The 22,432-nt window shown below is 32.2% G+C and overlaps 1 non-coding gene across 1 annotated transcript; it reads right to left on the minus strand.

The window, feature by feature from the left end:
• Positions 1–19,740: 19,740 nt before the first annotated feature.
• On the minus strand, positions 19,741–19,902 carry LOC116283241 (U1 spliceosomal RNA). The gene has a single exon (XR_004192802.1). It is a non-coding gene; the product is annotated as a U1 spliceosomal RNA (small nuclear RNA).
• Positions 19,903–22,432: the final 2,530 nt, after the last annotated feature.

Raw genomic sequence — 22,432 nt, forward strand, 5'->3', positions numbered from 1 at the left:
CTCCAACTTATCCATGTCTTTGTATCATCTTTAGTTCAGGCCACTAAAGTCTTTAATTTGAATTCCTTATCTGAAACTATCATAATCAGAGTCGTATAATACAATGCAAATATGATAATATCAAATTTTGGAATTTGTTCTGATCAAGTTTTCTCAAAAGTGGCTCTATTGACATTTTGGACTAGATATTTCTTTGAAGTGTCCTATCCATTGTAGATGTTTAGCAGCAACCCTGGTTCCTTCTGCTCAATATCAGTAGCACAGCCATCCTCTTAGTCTTACAAAACAAAAATCTGTCTAAACATTGCTGCTGTCCCCTCATTGAGAACTACTCTTTCAGACAATCTGGAACACTTTCACATCCCTGAACATGGTGTGTATGAATCTCTTAATGAGATGGCACTTGCCAATTAGAAAACTGAAAATAGAAGCTATGCTTCCTCATCTCAGTTTCCTACCCATAGAGATGGACCTTCTAACAGATTCCCTACCACATTATGGAGATCCTCACACACTTGTTAACTGTGGTTTATAGATGTTAAGTTTTGACAAGGAATGCTCAGGTTGATTCCAAACACCTTTCCTGAATAGAAGAGCAGGTTTATATAGATGATAGAGGAAATTTAATTAAAATTGTATATAATAAATGAGGAAACTGAGACCTAAAATTATCAAGGTAAGTTGACTCATGTCCCCCAAATTATTACTTGACAATTTGGGGATCCTTTTTTTTTGAGTAGTAGTCTAGTATTATTTCAACTAAATCAAAATTTTTTGAGACAATAGGGAAACAGTGACTGGGGACGTCTCAATAAAGAAAAATATCTCTGCACAGTGAAAGAAGCTCTAAGAATTATATTGCATTATAGTGCAGTCTGGCAAATCATGTTTATTCATCAGGAAAGATAAAATAATCTTTCATGTATACTCTGCTTAAAGAAAGTAATATTATTTAAAACATGATATTTAAGTATTCAATGCACTTCGTCAAAATAATGCACTTTTTCTAGAATTTGGAAATCAACTGAGAGAAATAGCTTTCCTAGAGATTGCAGGACTTTGTCTGAACAAGAATTTAAAAAAAAAATTCATTTACTCTGTGGTTAAAATGAACAATGATATAGTGTTAATTTTTGGAATATAAATATAAATAAATTATTTAAGCTATAAACTGTGAAATTGAATAAAATTTATTATAATAAATTTATCATAATAAAATAACAAAGTAATTTAACATATTGTACATATATATGCCTTAAACCATTAAATGTATGTGAAGATGGTAATTTATCTATCATGTAACATAAGGTCAACTTTTCCACAAATAAATTTATAATACCAGTAGTTATATGAATGCTTGTTTTTCAAAGACAGTACTGACAGTATAGCAAAGTCTTTGCTGAGGCTAATTTGTGGATACAAGGTAGGAGGTGTTGAAATTATAAAACATTTGGAGACTCGTGGTGCCATGGTAACTCATTTTTTAAAAATTCACAATAGTCCTAATAGAATACCATCCTCACAAGGAATTCAGTAGCTGAAAAATAGAAATTTTTAATACTTTCTTATCAGACCCTGCTAATTTTTGTTAATCTCTTTGTGACTAATTTCTTAAGACTATAAAATGAGAAATAGTAATAATTACAATAAAGCATCAGCGCTCTATCAGTTATAACAATGTTATTTTAATATTTTAGAAATAATTTGTGCTATATATATTGTGTGTGTGTTGGTCCTGCACAATAATAGCAGGAGCTCAAAATATTAAAGAAAATAAATAGTTAAATAAATTATTTAATTGATGAGTAAACATCACTTACTAAAAATCTATTTACTACAGGCATTGTGCTACACTGCTTATAGCTGACATTTTTTGACCACTTTTCTTTGACACCTGGTAAGTGCTTTGTATTAATTATTATACCCCATACAACATTCTGAGGTGTGTTTAATTGCTCTCTTGTTTTTCTGATCAAAAAATTGAGACAAGAACCTCAAAGAGAATAAACCATTCCTCACTATTAGACATCTTGTGAGAAATAAATTGGGATGCAAACTCTATTTTTCCTTCTTTGTGATTTCTATATCCTAGCTTTTTCTAACACATTGCCTCTGAGTGAACAAATAGAAGAATCGTGAATCAATCAGTATTCCTGGTTTTACCAAGAAATACATTTCTAATACACCTTTATTTTGTCTGAGTTAATTATTCAACCTCTATTTTAGTTAGTGTACTAGGTAGAATAATGCCCCTCCCCTCCAGAGACATCTGCATCTTAATTCCCAGAATCTTCAAAAATGTTATATTACATAGAAAGTGGAATCACCATTGCAGATAGGAGTAAAATTACAAATTAGTTGATCTTAAAGCAGGGAGATTATCTTGGGTTATCCACATGGGCCTATGTAATCAGAAGGGTCCTTAAAATTGAAAGCAGAAGGTGGAATGTAAGAAGTGATGCAGTGTGAGAAGACATGACCCACTGTTGCTGGCTTTGGAGATAGAGGAAGGGGACCTCAAATCAGGGAAAGTATGTGACCTCTAGAAGTGGAATAGTCTCCAGAAGAAACAGCCCTGCTGATACTAATTTTAACCCAGTGAGACCCATGTTGAACTTCTGACCTAATGAACTTCAAGATAATACATTTGTATTGTTTTAAGCCATTAAGTTTGTGATGATTTGCTACAGAAGCCATAGAAAACTAATACAGATAGGCTTTGTAGATATTCATTGTCTTTCTCTGATGAAGTAGATGATTAGTTCTAAAATACATAAAAACATATTCTCTTTTCATTTAGTTGATTATCTTAAGAGAAGCTGACACATAGTCTAAGTGGGTGACTATAAACCCTAAAAAAACAGATGAAGTCTGTCTTCTAAGGGGTCTGACAGTCACAGGCATGCTTGAACAGAGCAGTAAAAAGAATTCTTTAAAAATGTATTTAATGGAAATATTTATCATTGAATGATAAGTCCTAAAATGTTGTTTCCAAAAAGCTAAAAGCATAAGTATTGTAAGAATATAAAATAAGGACATGCTAAATATCTTTTCAACTCTTTAATAAAGATTCAAAATCTTTTAAAGGGACTGGGTAATACATACTTTTAGAAACAAATATTAAACAGATATTACTAAGATGCATACAAAATTGTTGGTAATATTCTACAAAGCAGTAAAACTGAAACCGTGGGTTATTTGTAACTACCCTTGTCTCAGTCTTTTAGTTGGCATGCAACTTCACAGATTCTGCACCATTAATTAATAGGAAATATCTATTTCAAGCATAGGACAGTCTCCACCCCCTCCAAAACATTAAATAATCCTGAATATGCTTTTAAGAATGAACATGGGGGACACTGAAATGTCATACTGTGCTCTATTTTCCTTATACCCAAATTTTGGATCAATTTTATTAACAGTTCTTATCATAGGTAATGTTCTACAATTACTCCTGATGACAAAAATGCTCACTGGAATGTATATCGCCCTGATTATTTACTTAGATGTAACAAGTAGAGTCAATTAAATGCACAAGCCCTCCTTGATTGCACAGTGTTAGACAGTGATTGAAGTCAGAGATTTTTTTGTTTAATTTCACTAAGAAACACAGGATTGGACAGTTTAGAAGAATATTATGTATTCTTCGTTTCAAAAGCTAAGAAACCAAGTCTTTTCTGGGATTTCTCTTACAATACTTATAGATTTTGCTGCATTTTTCTTTTTTACCCAATTTTGTTTAATTCACTTACTGGCCAGAAAATGACCTTTATTACAATTTATGAGATTCAGGCACTTTTATATATACACTAGATATCAGACAAATTTTCCTGAAAGGGCTATGTAAGCATTAGTCTACATGTTGAGTATATAACTTGTTCCTTAATGGTGACCTTGTTGTGCATAATTATAGGTGAGTGAACAATTCTCAAATATCGTACTTCATGGAATAACCGAATAGACTGCATGTTTCTTATTTTTTCCTGTTCAAATAAGTACATTGCCATGAATAATTAGAAGTTTCATTAAAATTATTTGATTCTAAATTCTGAATTTTGGTGACAATTAGATATCATTAAAAATGTTTTATTTCTATTTATCAAATAATAGTCTACTAATTTGAGGATGAGAGACAAACAAATAAGAAAGAAGGAATTATTCATATAAACATAAAAAAGAAGCATTAAAAATACTAAAAACATTTCAAAGCAAATAACTAAAATTAAATTTCATTAGTAAATAATCCTTTTTCCTTTGAGTCTGTGTTCACCAATCAGCTTTCATATGTCAGCTTTCAGTTGCCTGCTTCTGGATCCATGTCCTTGACTTTGTTTAGAGGTTAGAGTCGTCTCAATGTTGTCATCTTTAAGCTCTGAAACCTGTACTAATAAATAAATTTCCTGAAGTACTATTAGTAGAACATACCTGGTATCATCTTTTCCAAAAGGCTCTGAGACTGTTTTTCTTTATTGAAAACACAAAGTTTCATCTGTAGCTTATCTAGTGAAGTCTTCAGGAGAATATTAGAAGAAAGTTAAAACTTCTTATTTGGTAATATGGCAAATGGTTGTGGTTAATTTGATTCTTATTGTTTCTTTCTTTTTTTTTTTTTTTTGCTTTTTTTTCCCCCAGACTTATTGACATATAATTGACATACAACTTTGGTGAGTTTAAGGTGTACAACATGATGATTTGACACATGTAAATATTGTGAAATAAGCAAGTAGTGGTTAATTTCTATAGTATCTAAGAATAACTAAATGTAGGATAGTAAATTTAAAAAAAATAGATAATTATTGCATACTAATTTGATTAAATTTTACTTTAAATATAAGAATGTTTTATTTATACTGAGGATTTTCAGACGTATATAGGGTATTTTAATCCATTCCACCAAGTGCACAACCTCTAGAAACATTGATATTAAAATATTTCACAAAATTGTCCTTTCATTTGACAACTCTTCTCATGAAGTTCTTAAAATTGTGTTGTATCTAATTGGGAAATATGAAGCACTCTAAACAAATCAAATTATCTAGTATACTTCTTTTTTATACAGTGAGAAAATAATTCTTTGCAATTGCCTCAAAGGACTTCTGGGAAAATTCAAAGATAGTTTTAAGAGTGAAAGATACACTTTTTTTTTAATTTAGAATTTGATCTTGCAGAGGCAAAAATCAAAAGAATTATCAATAGAACTATGGTCACTTGATTAAGCATGATTATAATCACCAAGAAATGATAGTTTGATTACTTGTACTTACGTATTAATCAAAGTGGCAATGTAATATTTTAAATAAGCACAGAAAGTAACACAGTGTAAGGGACCTTAACTTCTTCACAATCAAGGGCATGGCAAAGTCAGCAGAAAGCCAGTAATTATTCTTGTAAGACACAAAATCTTCCAACTGAAAAGACTGCACCGAAGATAACAACTACACTTTTACTACCACTTATTAGGATAGAACTAACGAGCTCAGATCAATTTATCATTTCTCAGACAGAAATCTTAATTCTAGTATTGCACTAATATAATATTTGTCAGGAAAGAATTCATAAGCTCCCTCCTGCTTTTTCAATTATCTTTTGAATAAAAACATGAAACTTTGTTAAAAAAAAGATTAACAAATTTATGTTGCTTTTAGACTTACTTGCAGTTACTATGAAGCAAGGCAAATAATTTACTTTCTGAAAACTATAACTTTCTGCATTTATTTAAATATTGTCTTTATCTTCTTTTATATTCTGAAACCATCAGCCACTATGTTAGGACAAAATTGGCTCAAGTTTTTATTGATAACAAAAACTCATTCCATTATGTTCCTAAAAAGTTGTGCTTTTCTGATATTATCCTTCTAATACAATCTAAACATTTAATCAAACTACCAAATTCTATTTCATCACAAGCATCAAAACAATTTTTAATTTTACATCTCATTTCTGACTACTTGGAAAGGGGGAGGGGCTATATGTATAAAATAACATTAACAAAATTTAGAAATCAAAATGCAATTTTTAGAAATACAATCCAGATACAATACTTCTGTGTATTCTTATGCCCAAGCTGGCTTTGTTTGGAGATTGTAGTTCTCTGTGGAAAACAAAAGAGTAACCTCTCACTCAAACATGTCTATTTAATTATTACCACATAAATAGATACCTGTAGTCAAATCAAAACTCATGAAAATTCTTCAACAACACACACAACTTCTTCTTTTTTGTGAATAATTCCCTGGAATTTATTATGAAACAGCACCTTCCATGTGGATATTTATGCTGTGATTTTGATGTTAGTGGTTGGTATCTGTTCTCTGCTGTAATCTACATTGTTAGTGATAATTCAAGAAACCATGCTACTGAAATAAATTAAGATTTTCCTTCTTCAATATTGCTCTAATTTTAGCCACAGAAAATATGTTACAGGCAGTAATGCTTAGGTAAATGGCCTGGCCCTGTTATTCTCTGTGTGTTTCTAATATAACGTAATATAATCATATTAGATCACAGACCAAAGTTGATCTATCCTCTCTTCTCTCCTTGATTTATGTAATTTCTGTCTACATTCAATCTCGCTTTTTTTTTATTCCCTATGTCTCAATTTGTTAATATTGCATGCTGGTAATAAATGAATGAATAAATGAATAAATAATGTTTTAAGAAAAGCACTCTGAACCCATATCTCTGGGTTTGAAGCCTTCATCATATGACTTAAATTTCTATTTATCAGTTTTCTTATGAGTAAAAAGAGTGTTAATAATAGAGTCTACCTGACAGGGATGCTTTGAAAGGTTAAAGAAATAAATATATGTAATGAATCTTTTACAGTATCTGACATTTAATAAGGACTTTAGTAATTGTTAGCTACTACTATTCCTATATTCTGGAAAGGCTGCACAAAGTTGGGATATCCTAAAACATGTAAATAACCATCTGAGATTGGACATTATATATTATTCCACCTGCATTGCACCCCTAGTTTCCAAAGAGGCAAATTACTGAAGGACACAATTTCATAAGCTTAGTGAAAATGGCATCAGAAGAAAGGGTTTGAAAATGCATGTATGTATTAGTGATGGGGGGGATTAAGAGGACTGAAGAAAGTGGGACAAGAATTAGTAAGCAACTGACTCAAGTAAGAACAGAAGTGTTCTCCCACAACAGTTAGCAAGTAAAGTTTAAACAAAATCATTTGTGCATATTTTTCAGAAGCAAGTCTGAAGACAGAAGATATTGTGTTGAGCATCACCAAGAGAGGCAGGAGCAGGATGAGTCCAGGGGTCTGGCTGTTGCAAGGAAGGAAACAGAAGGAAGGGAATCAGATTGAACCTGCACAGGGGTCTCAAGCTATAAAAAATGACCCTGGTACTGTACCCCAACACCCTGGCATCATCATCTCTGGGAATTCTGATATATATAAAAATCCTCCACTTTTTGAGGACCTCTCTGTCCATTTCTTTGATCAAATAGATACTTGATTTTCCCCAAGGGTTCCATAGGGCACAGCATTTATCTACTAGAAAGATAGGCATGGTTGGCCACTGTGAATTCCTGGATATTAATAATTGTCATCAGTACCCTCTACTCTTTTGCTTTCCAAAGTGCTCATTTATGCCACTCTCTCTTGATTGATCTCTTTACCAGCTACCAGGAGACACTAAAATATCTCATGAAAACTTTTTGTTTTCATATTGTTCCCTTCCTAATCCTCATAGATTTTACTTTTCTCACTGTTCATCTGTACCACAAAATGGCTTTGCAATTCCTTGAACCCTTTAATTTAAATAACTTTTAGATCTTCCACATTTTACTTACATGCCTACACACAGAGACCATCTGGTTTACCTCTTCAATTAAAAAAAAATGGCTCTTCTAAAATGCAGTGCACATCTGATGTCTACATAGATCAAAGCAAAGCACACAGACTGAAAATTCTGTTGTTAACACTGTAGATTTTCTATGAGAACAAGACACAGCATGTCTTCACTTTACATCATTAATGCACAGGTAAAATACTTTTCTCATCTTCCCCTCACCTGGCACCAAGAACATATAAGCTCTGGTTTAAAAGGAGTATAAAAAGAATCTGTTTAAAACTAGAAATTCCCATCCATTAGCAATAAGTTAAAAATTATTTTTTAAAAAACTACATAGACAAAATAAGCACTTTTTCATAGCCAGTCATCTCTTTCTTGGAAATGTATCACCTCTTTTTATCTTCTTTCCTGCCTTACTGATTTCTTCCTTGTAGGATTATTGTCACATCAGGCTTTGATTATTGCAACAAGTTTTAATGAGTGACTTTGATTTCTCTATAGTCTAATATATTTTGAAGACTGTAAGTTTTTAAACTTCTTAAAATAACTATGATCATGTAATTGTACTGCTAAAATGTCTATAAAATCCATAGTATCTTATATTTTTATCATTTATTTATTGAATACATATTTGATATTATGGTATACTCCCTACTCTAGGTCACATGGAAATAGTATGTGTAAAACATAAAACATCTCTAATATAATAAAGCTGAAATTACAATTTTTTAAAATACAGCATAATGTGATGGAGAGTGATAAGGTGGAAGCTCCTTCATAATAATCAGAGAAAGGACTTCCAAGCTGCTGACCTTCTAATTAATTTATCTGGGGGAGCCAGCCAGGAAATGACTGGAAGAAGAATCTTCCAGACCAAGTGCAAAAAACCAGGTAGAGACTCTAGGACAAAAAAAACCTTGGGGGTCTGGGAAACAGAGATGATCTGCTCTGCCACAGAGAGTCAGGAGGAGACTGGAAAGAGCCGAAGTGTGAAGGAGGCAGGACCAGACGGTGTCGGGAGGCTGCAGAAAAGGCTCTGTATTTCACCTTAGTGCAATTGGAATTAGGGTTCTTTTAATTTCAAGTTACAGAAGCCTAATTTGAATAACTTTTAGGAAACAATGGGAAAATTTAATGGGAGAGTAATGGGATATCTCACAAAATGCGATGCTGGCAATGGAGCTAAATCTCTGGAACAGGATCCAGGATTGGAGATCTGTAAAGAGAGGATGTCCTCCCTCCTCTCCATTTTTACTTCTTTCAGAGGGGCTTCATTATTCTTTCTTTATTTGAAACATATAATATTTTTCTCCTTGTCGAACTGGCCATCAATATCTCACAAGTGCCATAGGACTCTCCCCTCTGCACACACCATCTCTCTCTCTCTCTCTCCATCTCAGTCTCTCTCTGCCTCTCTTTCTGTCCCTCTCTTTCTGTCCTTGTCTTTCTCTTCATCTCTCTCTCTCTGGCTTTCTCTGTTGCTTCTAAAATTTGTAGAAAGAAATACTACTGTGTTGAATATTCAGCAATTTTTGAAAATGAAGAGGTGGCCTAAAACAAAGTTACATTTTTGTAACATTTATAATTTTTAAACACTTATTCAATATGTTTGTCTCTAAACAGTCATATCATGTGGACATAAAATTAATTGTCATACCAGTTTCAGAGATAAACTTGTCGGTTAAATACTTAATGAATTGCTCAAGGTCACCAGCTAGCTGTTGGCAAAGTGTTGAGTTCTATTTTAGAGACAAAGACATCTTCATACTCATATACATAATGCAATCTATAGGATTAAAGTCAGTATTTTACCTCAGCATTCAAAGCCCCAAATAATCTTTTCCCCAATGATTCCTACGTGAAGTTTCCATGCAGTTTTTAATGGGTTACTCAGAGGTTCTTAAAGGAAACCTATTTTCTACATCTCCAAGACCAATTCCGTTAAGTTTTATATTCCTGTTTACTTTAGGAATCACTTAAAGTACAAGTCTTCTTGACAGCCAAGTGCTACCCACTTATGACTCAGTATTGTCATTAACCTGAGAAAACTTGTCAACATTTAGTTCCATAGAAACTTCAAGCTCTATCCTCTGAATTCCCCTTTTGTGATTAGAAAATTCCAAGACACACTTTACATTATTCTCCCACATTCCCCTAACCCCCTTCTTTAATTGATATGTAGCTGTTCCTCGATGATACTGTTTCCCCAATGACACACAAAAGCAGGAAATATTTACCTCTCTGACACCATATGATTTTGGAAAAAGACAGAGAAGAGCTGCTGTCTTTCTCAGAAATATGTATTCCTGGTTCACAGCTTTCCTCTAAACTTCTCCTATTATCATCTTTGGTGAGTTTGAGGTTTATAATCCCTCCAACACATATTTGTATTCATTTCGCTCTATTGACCTAAAATAAATGAACTATCAGATATCTCTCCAGCAAAGATGGGTTTGTTGAGGATCAGTAGAAAATTGCCATTTGGGGTCTTCTGTAATGGCAAACCACAAGCAAGTCCCTAAATGATACGGGAAGGAGAACACTTCTATGGAAGTTGGTGGGGGAGCACAGTAAACAAAGAGTATGTGGTTTTTCGTTGGCTGTGTCTTTCCTGGGAGGGGAAAGCAGTCTTTCTTCCTGCTGAGCTCTGCTATCTTCGCAGGGCATAAGAGTGGCCCCTTCTGTTCCCCACCTCTACTTAATTGAGGTTTCTGTTCATTAATTTTTACATCTCTCTCAACCACCATGTCTTAGTGGCTATCACAGTTAGCCATCAAATTGTTTTCTCAAATGTCTTGTTTTTCCCCTCTAATCCATCCATTCTGCACAGATCAACTTGAGTATTCCTTTAATGTCCCAAACAGGTCATATAAGTGTCTTTCTTGAAATCTTGACAGGATTCATCATTTTACTTAGAACAACATCTAACTGTGTACCTTATTTTTACCAAGCCTTGCAAAACCTGGCAATTCCAACACCCCAATTTTATCTGGTGCTTCTTACATTTCTCTCTATTCTCTGGATTTATTCTTGTCTTAAAAGCCCTCTGACATTCTCTGGATCATGTCATCATGTATTCTTTCTGCTCCAGGAGCTTTACAATGAATTTTTTCTCTCTCACTCTCTTTCTCTGAAATACAGAATATAATTTCTCTATATTCTCTAACATATCGATAGTGATACAGATCTTGTTTTCATCCTTCAACTTAAATGCCAACCCTTAGAAAGAACTTTTCTCATCATCCTATCAAATCCATTACTCTTCTTACTGATTTAAAATACCCAATTAATTATTGTTTTATTCTGTTGTAATCTACCACAAGAGAGAGGCCCTAAATTACTATTTTTCATAAATATCTGAATACTTTAATAGTTAAAGGAAATGAGGGATATATATTTCTTTCTAACTTCATAAAGTCACAATGAAAAGTGAGTCTCAGATGGAATTCTGTAATACATTCAACATCTTTCAGCAGAAAAACAGAAACAAAAAACAACCACACAAAGAATCTTAAACAATTTAACATCCATTTGCAAGATTCTGTGTCATTTAAGATACTTCATTAGCTCATTGCATAAAAGGTACATTAGAATCAGATCAAATAGTATATTTTAGAGATGGTCAATTAACCACAAGAATCAAAAGAAGTTATCAATAATCCTCTAGGTCAGTGACAAATGTTTCAGGTTTAAATATCAAGGGTCCTTTCAAAGAATACAGTCAACTGGGTTCATCAGATCTTACACTGTTCAAGTAAGTGCAGATGTGCCTATGCAACTCTTCTAACTAAAACACTTGTTTAAATACTGCTCACTTCATTAAAAATAATTCACTTTTAATATTATATTGCTGGTAAATAAAGTACCTTGTGTTGACCAGAAATAAATATAGCTGAATGAAAAGATTGCTATGGCTTCTTCTAGAGTGTTTTTACAATACCACTTAATAGCTAGAGTAGAAGTAATCCTGATTAGGACATTGGACTGTTGAGTGTATATTACACACATGAATGTATATATGTATATACACACACACATATGCACATATATACACACACACACACACATACAGATACCATTAACATCAATATGACATAACTTTCTCTCTGTGTCTCTCTTAGAGACCATTAGTATCAATATGACATTGATCTCACAGGCCTTAAGACTAAGAACTGAGATAGTTTGTGTCTTGTTGTTTGTTCTAGGACACTGATAAAGAAAGATAAGATTATAAACCGATTAAGTAATATCATTTTGCTTCCAGAAATTTCTACAGATTAATTTATCTGTGACAACATTCTACTCAGCTAAATGAACACTTCTTATCAAGGGACAGTTTAACTACCAAGAATCCTTCAAGAACCTCTCTTTGCTGTTTAACCAATCCTAAACTCTAACATTACACACTTTGCCCACCCAGCAAGTTCCTAACCTGATGGGCTCTGTTAAAACATTTTATCTCAAGACCAAACACTATAAATATCCTCAACCTACCCCGTATTCCCAAGACACTCTTAAGATTAAGATTCTGTGAAAGCTATGCTGTCCCTTACTATAGTGAATTATGATTAACAGAGCTTTGTTTTATTAACAGGTGGTCTAGTGATATTATTTACTTACACACTGAAGTTTTAAAAGATAAACTACAGCCAACATAACTACTCGTTAACTGTTGGCACACATTATAATGGTTGTGCTATTAGAGTAAGAAATAACTCCATTTTGCTCACCATTGTATTTTCTACTGCCAAAATTTGGTATAGAATCAGCATTGCATTAATATTTGCGAATTAATGCAAATAGAAGTTCTTTCTGTTTCTTTCATTGTACTACTTTTCAGATATCTTACAAATCTCATTTCAAATTTTACTTGATTCATAAAATCTTTTGGCTTTTTAAATTCTGAACTGCCTTTATTGTTTTGCTACATATTGTGGCACTAATTTACCATATGATATTTATTTATTGTGTTACTACCCTTCGGTGTATGGAATTCCTTTGAACAATTATCTGTATTATGAGATTATTAAGATCAATGTTGTCTTTTATGCTACTTTATAGTCACAGTGCTGCTCCCACCTTCACTCAGTTCTTCAAGATATTTTACAGTCAAAGCAATCTAAATATTATTTGTTTAATTTTAATTACTGATACTTCATCTCTTTTCCTGCTTATGATTTTCTCCATTGCAACTTCTAATATAAGAACAGTTGAATAGATTTATCTTACATTTTAAATAAATTTCGTCCAGTGGAGTTTTAATTCAGTTACAGTATTTAAATAATAATAAAGTGCTTATGCTCCCAAATATCATTATAGTTCTCTTGACTTGACATTTAAGTTAGGAATGGTTATTAATGTTAGAAAAAAATTATTTTAAGTTCAGAAATATGTAAAAGTGAATACTAAGTGTCTTGTCAACATAATGTTGGAATTGATGTGTTATTGTCTATTTTATAACTCTATAGAGGCAGAGGTTAACTTGTCAATTGTTGGCCATTGGAGATGGAAGTATTTTTCATCCATTGGGACCAATAACAAGATAAAGATTATGGTTTATGGTCATTTTGGACATCAAGTAGTTTTGAAAATAACCTCAAAATATTTTCCTAATAGTTCTTTGTTAAATTGCCCAAAGTGTCAAATGTTCTTCGGATGAATTTTATTGTCTTATTGGTGCCCTCACTAGTTAATGAGTTAAACTCACTGACCATCTTTATTTTATAGATTAGCATGAAAGTCACAATATTACCTTTTTGAAAATTATACTGTAAGATTAGGCACTTTTAATGAAATCATTATTAATAAGTGTTCTATCCAAGTTTATAGTCATTTTACAAGCAAGATTAGGCTTTTTGTTAGTAGAAATACAGACTGAACAGTAACCGAATTTAACAATAGTGCTAAACAGGTACTTTCTCACACAAGTCATAGGAGAAAGAAAACGCTGCTATTTCAAAAACCGCCAGCAGTATGAGAATATTCTCTAAGAAGATCATGCAATTCATCTCGGGGAGAGAGAAGCTCATTTGTTTAAAAAAAAAAACTTTGTTAAAATATTTTGCTAGGCAAAAATATGCACAATGTAATTCTTTCCTTGGGAATATTTCAGGTGATTCTCCCCAGATTTCCAAACTTTAATATCTAGAAATTCACCTTGGTGCTGTTTGTAATATGCAGATTCTTGGGTTCTAAATCCAGGGATTTTGACTGAGTAGTTCTGTTTGAAATAACTTTCAATCAGCATTTTGAAAAAAAAAAAAAAGGTACCTGTGCTGGTTATCCTCCCTTGGTACCTCTCATGTTTCATCCTTCTCTTTTCTTCTCCGAACGCTGGGAGGCTGAGTACTATACAGATTGTATAACCCCAGATTCCTTTCCCTCTGGCTTCTGGTTAGTTTCAAGCAATAAAGACATCTAGCAGTTGGTCAAATAAAGGAAAAGAATGAGTTCATATTATGAAGCTCCTTATAACTCTGCTTTCATGTGGTTCTGAAAGTAGCTGCATCCTTCTCAAACTATAGTTTCTGACAGGTGACTAAATTCACACTGAAATTCAGTGTTGGAAATGGTTTCTGGCTGTTACTAGTCCTGGAGTGGCTTTAAACATCCTATGAAACCATTTGATTCCATCTCTAACACTACAAATAGCTACTTCAATTAAGTCTTTTAAAAGTACACGTTGAATGTACTATCTTTCAAGGGAACCACGGATAATATACAGAACTGAGGTGCAGATCGTCCTTGCATTCTAACTCTTGGGAACAATGTTTTACAACACCTGTGCATACTTCAGCCAACTTAAAGGAGTTATTTTTGCCCCATATCCATATGCTAGAATGGATAACTGAATAATTTTAATAATGGGGGCTCAAGAATAATGAAATTATTTTAGAGATGACTGGTTCTAGTCTTTTTGGGCTTATTATCTTTTTAAGATGATAATCATATGTCTTCTACACTACACTACCCATCCCCCCAACACATAATTCTACATGGAAACTTGAAGGCTTCAGTTACCCCATATTAAACAGAACTCTTTCCTAGTATATAGACATGCAATCCAGTAAAAAAAAAAAAAAGAAAAACGCTGGCAGGTTAATAAAACTTAAGATCAATTTGTACATACATATATTCAGTCCCATCAAATTCATGACATATGCATTGATAATTACATTAAAACATTTATAAGCATGCATAGTAGCACTTAAGAAATGTCTAGATAAATTGCAAAAGAGGTCATGGTGCACATTTTCAAATTTGAAATTTATTTTTTAATGTAAATTTTATGTGTCAATTTCTTATTATAATTTCTTATAATTCTTATTAAATCAATATGATTATATTGTTTACATTCTTTTAGGACAATAAAAAGATGCAGGATATTCTTATATAAATATTTCTCTTTCCTCTAAACTGTCAAATTTATATCCAATCACAAAAATATAGCAAAAATCAAGAGAACAGTATTTTTGTTTCACACCTTTGCATAAAATTAATACACAATTAGAGACTTTCCTTTCTTTGGTTTTTAAACAAAACATAATAGTAGCTTTTTGTTTCCATCTACTCATTTGTTTTCTGGGGAGATGCCCATGGTATAATCTTGGCTGGCATATCATGGGGGTACTCACAAAAAACCACAGTGCCCACAGACTACAATCCTCCTGTTTTCACTTTAGGTAAACTCATTAGTAACAATTTAAATTAGCTAAACTAGTCTGTTCCATCCCTGTTAATACAAACATAAAAATCACTTAGAAAATATTACTAAATTGTGAAGCAAAACTGATATCTTGCATATTGTGAAACAGTCTCAGCTGGGAAAAGATAAGACTGGGGAATCCAGGTAGCAAATTAGATTGATGTGCTGTCCTCGACATAATGGCATTTTCATTTCAGAGAACCCTATCAAGTCCAAAACAAAGCCATTTTTTATAGTTGTTCACAATCCCATGAGAAATGAGTTCAGGTGTCTCAACTTAGTTTCTCGTGTACAAAGAGACACATCAAAAAGCTGTCATAGACTGATAGTAATTTATCACATTCACTTTTAAGAAGCTGTGGGATTACAAGCATGAAACAAATAACAGCAAAAAAAATGTATAATTTCTAGAAGCATTTTTTTTTTCCTTTTACCTCAGCTAAAAGTTTCTATTTCTTTGGAAGGATAGTCATAAAATAGATAAAAATTACATGTCTGGTCTTGATGCATTCATTGAAATTTTATTTAAATATTCAGTTATTAACATTTACAATAGCAAAATTATGTCACTTGGAACCATTGTTTATAGTAAGCGTAACAGGTAAATGTTACATACATCCTTAAAATAAATCAGATAGACAAACAAAACTCAAGTCTAGGTTTCTTTATGAATTTTTTTTATTCAGATGGATGATAGTGGCTCTTTGAATATACAATATTTACAGATTTGTATGTCCTAAGGATTTTTTAAAAATTTTGTTTAATGTGCTTTTCAAAGAAACTGAAAATATAATTAATATAAAGAATTAAAGTAAAATCCTTTAGATTTCAGTGCCTTCAGAAGTGCAATAATGTGACATTACAATGTGAATAAATTATTTTAGATGGTTGCTGTGGATATTCAACTTTTCATTCACCCTCAGCTATCTCGTGACACATTGGTCTCATGGTAAACTGAAATGTCAACACAGTGACAGTCAAAAGAAGTGTATCAGTATTGGAATCACTACTGAGATGTGGGTCACAAGGACGAGACGCAGTGTAATTTATTCAAATATTGTTTGGATCCTTTTTCAGATACTGACTAACCAAGAATTATTAAATCAGACAAAAAGTCAGAGGTATTTTTGATAACATAAAATCTAAAAGTTAGTATGTTTATTACAGTGCATTTTCATTCTGAATATAAGAAATAGAGGAATATATTCAGGTGTCCTTTAAAACAAATTAGAAGAAAGATGGGAAATGTCAGGGCTTGTTAAGAAGCAAGATCTATTCCATGCTATCTAAAATGCCATGAAAAAGATAATATGGAAATTAATTCTTGTTAGCTGACACTAAAATAGAGAGAAAATTTCAGTAGAAATTCATTATGATTATTAAGTTGATAAGAGTAAATTATTTGGATCACATAATAGTTGTTTTCTTATTATGAAAGATGTACATTAGAGCCAAGCTGCACAAATTGGTATTTTGTCATATTTTACTTTTGCACAGTTTCAAAAAATCATGTGATTGAATGGCTGAACTCATGTAAAATCAAATGTCGTGTTAATACATCATCTAATAAACATAACATTGGAATGAATGGACTATTATTGCTTTATCTATTATTGGATTTTTATAAATTTTAATTAATTTTTATCACATTTTCTTTTGCTAAGAAGTTTTGTTGTTATTATTGTTATTCTCTACAGATAAGTAGATGCCACACTTTTTAGACTGAGGGAAAAAAACTTTATCTTTGAAAGAATGGTCAAGAAAAGGACCTTATGAGGAAAGAGAATAAGTGACAAACAGATTTAATCTTTTGCTTAAAAATTAGATTTAAAAAAATGTTTTTCCACTTCAATCAACATTCATAAAAATTGAGGAAACCTCAAATCAAAGACAGCAAAATAACTTTTAAAATGATTTTAATATTTTCCAAATGAGGTTAATAAAAACCCTTTAATTCAGATCGTAGAGAACTAATATGATTAAATTTCCCTTAACAAATTAGTGATTGTGAGAAGAATCTCTTCATGAATCCCGGAAAACTATGTGTTGTTATTGCCCACTGGAAAAGCTAACTTTTAAAATTCACTATTGCCAATATTTTATAATAACTTTATGTGGAGTATAACCTATAAAAATATCAAATCAATATATAGTACACCTGAAATTCATGTAATAGCATAAGTCAATTATATTTTAATTTTTACAAAGGCAATCATAAAATAAATTCATAATAAAATTCAAGGTAATATTCAATAGAATACTTTCCATTTTTAAGGCTAACACCAAAAATATAAATAAACACATTATCAAATTGAGTATTTATCTAAATTCTTTCCCAAATAGTCTAAGTTGCTTCATTCACTCCACATTTGTCTTTAGATATAATTAACCTCATCATGATTCAAACATCCTTGTAACTTTCAAACCTCAGTGCCTCACTTTACCAATTTTAGTCTCAAATATTTAGTCTTAGTAGTAAATTGAGATTCATTTGTCTTGCTATCCTTGTATTAAATAAAGACAAGAAAACTTTAATTGTGAAAATAATTTTAATGGGAAACGTAAGAAAAAGAATTCATCTCAAATCCACCTTATTCCACCATTGAGATTCAGGAGCTAACTTGACTAAAATAGTCACAGTTCAACTTATATATTCCTTGTAGGTTGCCTCTTTCTAAAGTTTCACTGTAGGAAATAGTAAGCCATAAATACTTTTCAGGTAGGACACTTTGCTCTTCAGTTTCCATAAACAAAATCTTACCTATATCTTTATCATTCTCTTATTTTAATAATTTTCTAGGTCTTGACTGAAGAAAAAGCCAGTGTCCTAATGAAAGAATTGTAGGATGTTAATAAAATTAGAGTGTCAACTTATTGCAACAATGGTTTGTGAAAATAACTTTTCAAAAATATGAAATTTAATTGAACTAACCTGTTTTTGAAATTGGTTAATGTGACCAAAAAGAGCATTAGGCTTACCAAATATGTATTTAAAAACAAAATTATACTAGGTTCTATACAGGATGCAAACATACATAAGAAAAATCACTAAGTGCATTAATACGCCACAATGAAAGGCTAAAGATTAGTGTATAATTAGTACATAATACAGCACAAATTAATAGTAGTAACTGAGTAACTCTATCTTATAGAGAAATAACTTAACTGTTTTGAACTGAGATCAACCTTTTCATAACAACTATTTGCTCCAAGAAACTCTTACCCAGTATAATAGACTGCGGATTGCAGTATCTTTGCTTTTTGCTTCAGGAAAAATTTACAATTTATCTTAGCAACAATTTTGCTCATCAGGCAAATTGTTGTTTTGACAAGACAATAGGTTTTTCACCTGGACAGAAAGCTCAGTTATCGGAACAGTTTTCTTATCAAACTTTGTCCTAAGACCTGCTTCTTTCCATGTGAACAAGTTTTAATCTACTGTTTTAATCTACAAACGTCTCCAATAAGTTCCCTGCCTTGAATGACTTGAATCTATCAAAATCATACTCCCACACCATTCAGTCCTACTTAATCAGTAGGATTAACTTTTTTTTGTTTCTAATTTAAATACTACTGAGTAGTCAACAGTAGACAATCTTGAAAAGCTTGCCAAAATAGCCATTAAGGCTTAAGATTTATAGAAAAATGCATTACTTGAGGACTCCAGCATCTCTTGCTTGGAAAGACTTTCTGATCATGAGGGTGAAGTTGTTCCCACTTTGAGTCTGAGTGCCTATTTCTTTCATCAAGCTTCCAAATTCTGAGATAATTATGCCTCCTAGAAATAAAAGGAACATTTTTAAAGTAATGCTAATCTCATCGATTTAAAAATCCTTTTCCTTGGTCTTAGGTCAGTACAAATCTGTCCTTTTGTTAATAGTGTCATCATTTATTCCTTGAACTGTTTTTTTCCGCTTTCTGTTTCCAGTTTATAAGAAGAAGTTCTTAGACAAGATAGTAAGAATAGACACAATAAATTGCCTCTGTCCTAATGGCCAACATGTCCCACAGGTCTTGTCAGACTGGCATTTTTATAGGACAAGTCTTGCCTTTGGTCAACTATCTTTCTACATAACAAAATTTCATCAAAATTACAATGGCCACCTGGCGAAACTTTTGATGTGAGCACAATTATTCATTTGAAAAGTGTATTGTGGGCAAAAAGAAAAATTAGACAAAATTTAAAATATCAAACGGTTTATCTTTAATTTTTTTATATATATGGGGAAAGTGTGAATGCAGTCCGCCACTACCACAAATTAAGCAGTAGTTTCCCATATTTCGGGAAAAAGCAGGGGTCAGCACATCTGGAGTGCAGTGGATGAGCCTCGCCCTGGGAAAACCACCTTCGTGATCATGGTATCTCCCCTGCCAGGTAAGTATTATCTCTCAAAAATTTTTGAGGAAATTTCCAAAAGAAATTGATATTACAAATTTACTCTTTAAAATATATCTTGACAAAAGGAATTTAAAAATGTATAGAACTTAATACCCTTATTATTTTAGATCCTGTGATGATAAATTTTATGTGTTAAATTGGCTGAGCCATGGTGCCCAGATAAGGGGTCAAACATTAGTCTGGATGTTTTGGTAGGGTGTATTTGGATGAAATTAATATTTAAATTGATAGACTTCATGTAGAACAGGTTGTTCTGCCTGATGTGAATCGGTCTCATTCTATTAGCTGAAGTCCTAAATGGAACAAAGAGATTGACTTCCTTTGAGCAGGAGTGAATTCTGTAGCAGACAGCTTTGGTGAGCCAATGTTACTTCCCTGGGTCTCCAGCCAGCTGACCACTGTGCAGGTTTTGGATTTGCTGGCCTCCATGATACATGAACCAATTCCTTACAATAAATCTCTCTGCTTATATATTTACATTCTATTGGTTCTGGTTCTCTAGAGAACCCTGGCTAATGCAGATTCTCGCAACCTGTGATTGTTTTATGCTAGTTGAGAAGTAGAAAGACAAATAATAGTAACAATGTGGGTAAAAAATGCAGGTGCTCTGAAAGGGAAACAAGCGCTTAATCTGGTTTTTCTCTTGCACTCTCCAGAAGAACTTTCTTAAACTATTAAAGAATAATTAAAAATATATATATATTGATAACATGTGCTACAATAATAACCTTAAATTCTGCCACTATCACAAAAACTCACTTTTGGAAAGAATAACTACTCAAGTGGTAGACATTTATGTAGCAAACTTCAGAAAATAACCATTCGTCAGCAAATAAATCTCACCAGTGTACCTCCTAAGAATATTATCTTTTCCTCTTGTGAAACTACATCTGTTAATAGGAATGGATTTATTTTGTAAATAGAATTACATGTTAATGGTCTCCTGGAGACCTCCTTCTTGAGATAATCAAGGACTCTCATATTTATAATCAGGTCATAGGTAATTCTTGAATCTTGACCTACTATTTTGCTTGTGTCTAAATTAAGATCCAATTGAAAATCTCCAGGAGTCCATGGACTTTTTACAGTCCAAACATTCTGTTCATATTAACAGACTTACTGGTATTGAATATATTAAAGTTTAGATTGTCTTACATATACATTTACCCAACTTACACATATTTCTCTAAAACAAGAAAGCAAAGAAGGACTGAAGTCAATCATTGAAATCCTGGTAGAAAAAGATATCCTACTTGTACCAATCATTGTAATACCCTTACCTTCCAAGTCACAATATACAATAGGAAGATACATTGATCTGTTCAACACTCCAGGGCTGTAAAGGAAAATAGTAATCCACCGCTTTCCTTGATACTGGATCCGAGTAGTATTTTGTCTTCAGTTCCTCCTAAGCCTACACACTTTATACTTGTATTTATTTTATATTCTAATGCCTGCCTCATTAAGTTAATTAAGTACTCATTGGCCTTTCCCTGGGAAGGTCTAAAATACACCTGCAGAATCATGCCTCAGAGATTTAGTAAGACACTCTCTATTTTTCACAAGTCTTTAACAAAAACCTTAATCATCTTATATTCCCCCATGATTTTCTTATCCAATATATTTGTCATCCTTCATTATATTCTATTGATAATATGATGCCTAAGATTGATCCCATAGATTTAATCACTTCTAAAAGAACATAATTCTTTTAAGAAAAAGTTATACTGTGTCAAACTAAAGGATATAACTTATCCCAGGACATAATATACTGCAAGGATGCAAGTTTTTTAACTATGAGAGACTTCATATCATTAAAATTCTTTTATTCTGGTCAAGAGATAATTAGAAGATTCCTTGGTTTCCCTGACCACATATAAGCAAAGGGTTCATTCTTTTTCTGAAATCACTTTTCTGAAATCATTTTTCTGAAATCATTATTTTTCTGAATTCTGTATATATATAATTTAACTAATTTTTCATTAATTGAAACTCTAAGCAGGAGTAAATATTTTATAATTTGAAAATGAGGTATTCAGTAATTTCCCATCCTTTCATGAATAAATGATCTGGACAAGCCTGTGTTGTTCCTTTTTAAATATTTATTTATTTATTTGATATATAGTTGATGTGTATAACATTATACAAGTTACAGGTGTACAATAAATTGATTCAAAATTTGTAAAGGTTTTACTCCATTTATAGTTATTGTAAAATATTTGCTATATTCCCTGTGTTGTACAATGCATTCTTATAGCTTATTTTATACCAAATAGTTTATAACTCTAATCCCTATATTGCCCCTCTCCCCATCACTCTCCCTAATGGTATCCACTAATTTGTTCTCTGTATCTGTGACTCTGTTTTTTTTTGTTATATTTGCTAGTTTGTTGTATTTTTTAGATTCCACGTGTAAATGATATCATACAGTATTTGTCTTTCTCTGTCTGACTTATTTCACTTAGCATATTGCCCTGCAAGTCCATTTATGTTGCCTCAAATGGCAAAATTTAA

This window comes from Vicugna pacos, chromosome 14, assembly GCF_048564905.1.
Source record: "Vicugna pacos chromosome 14, VicPac4, whole genome shotgun sequence".
NCBI lineage: Eukaryota > Metazoa > Chordata > Mammalia > Artiodactyla > Camelidae > Vicugna > Vicugna pacos.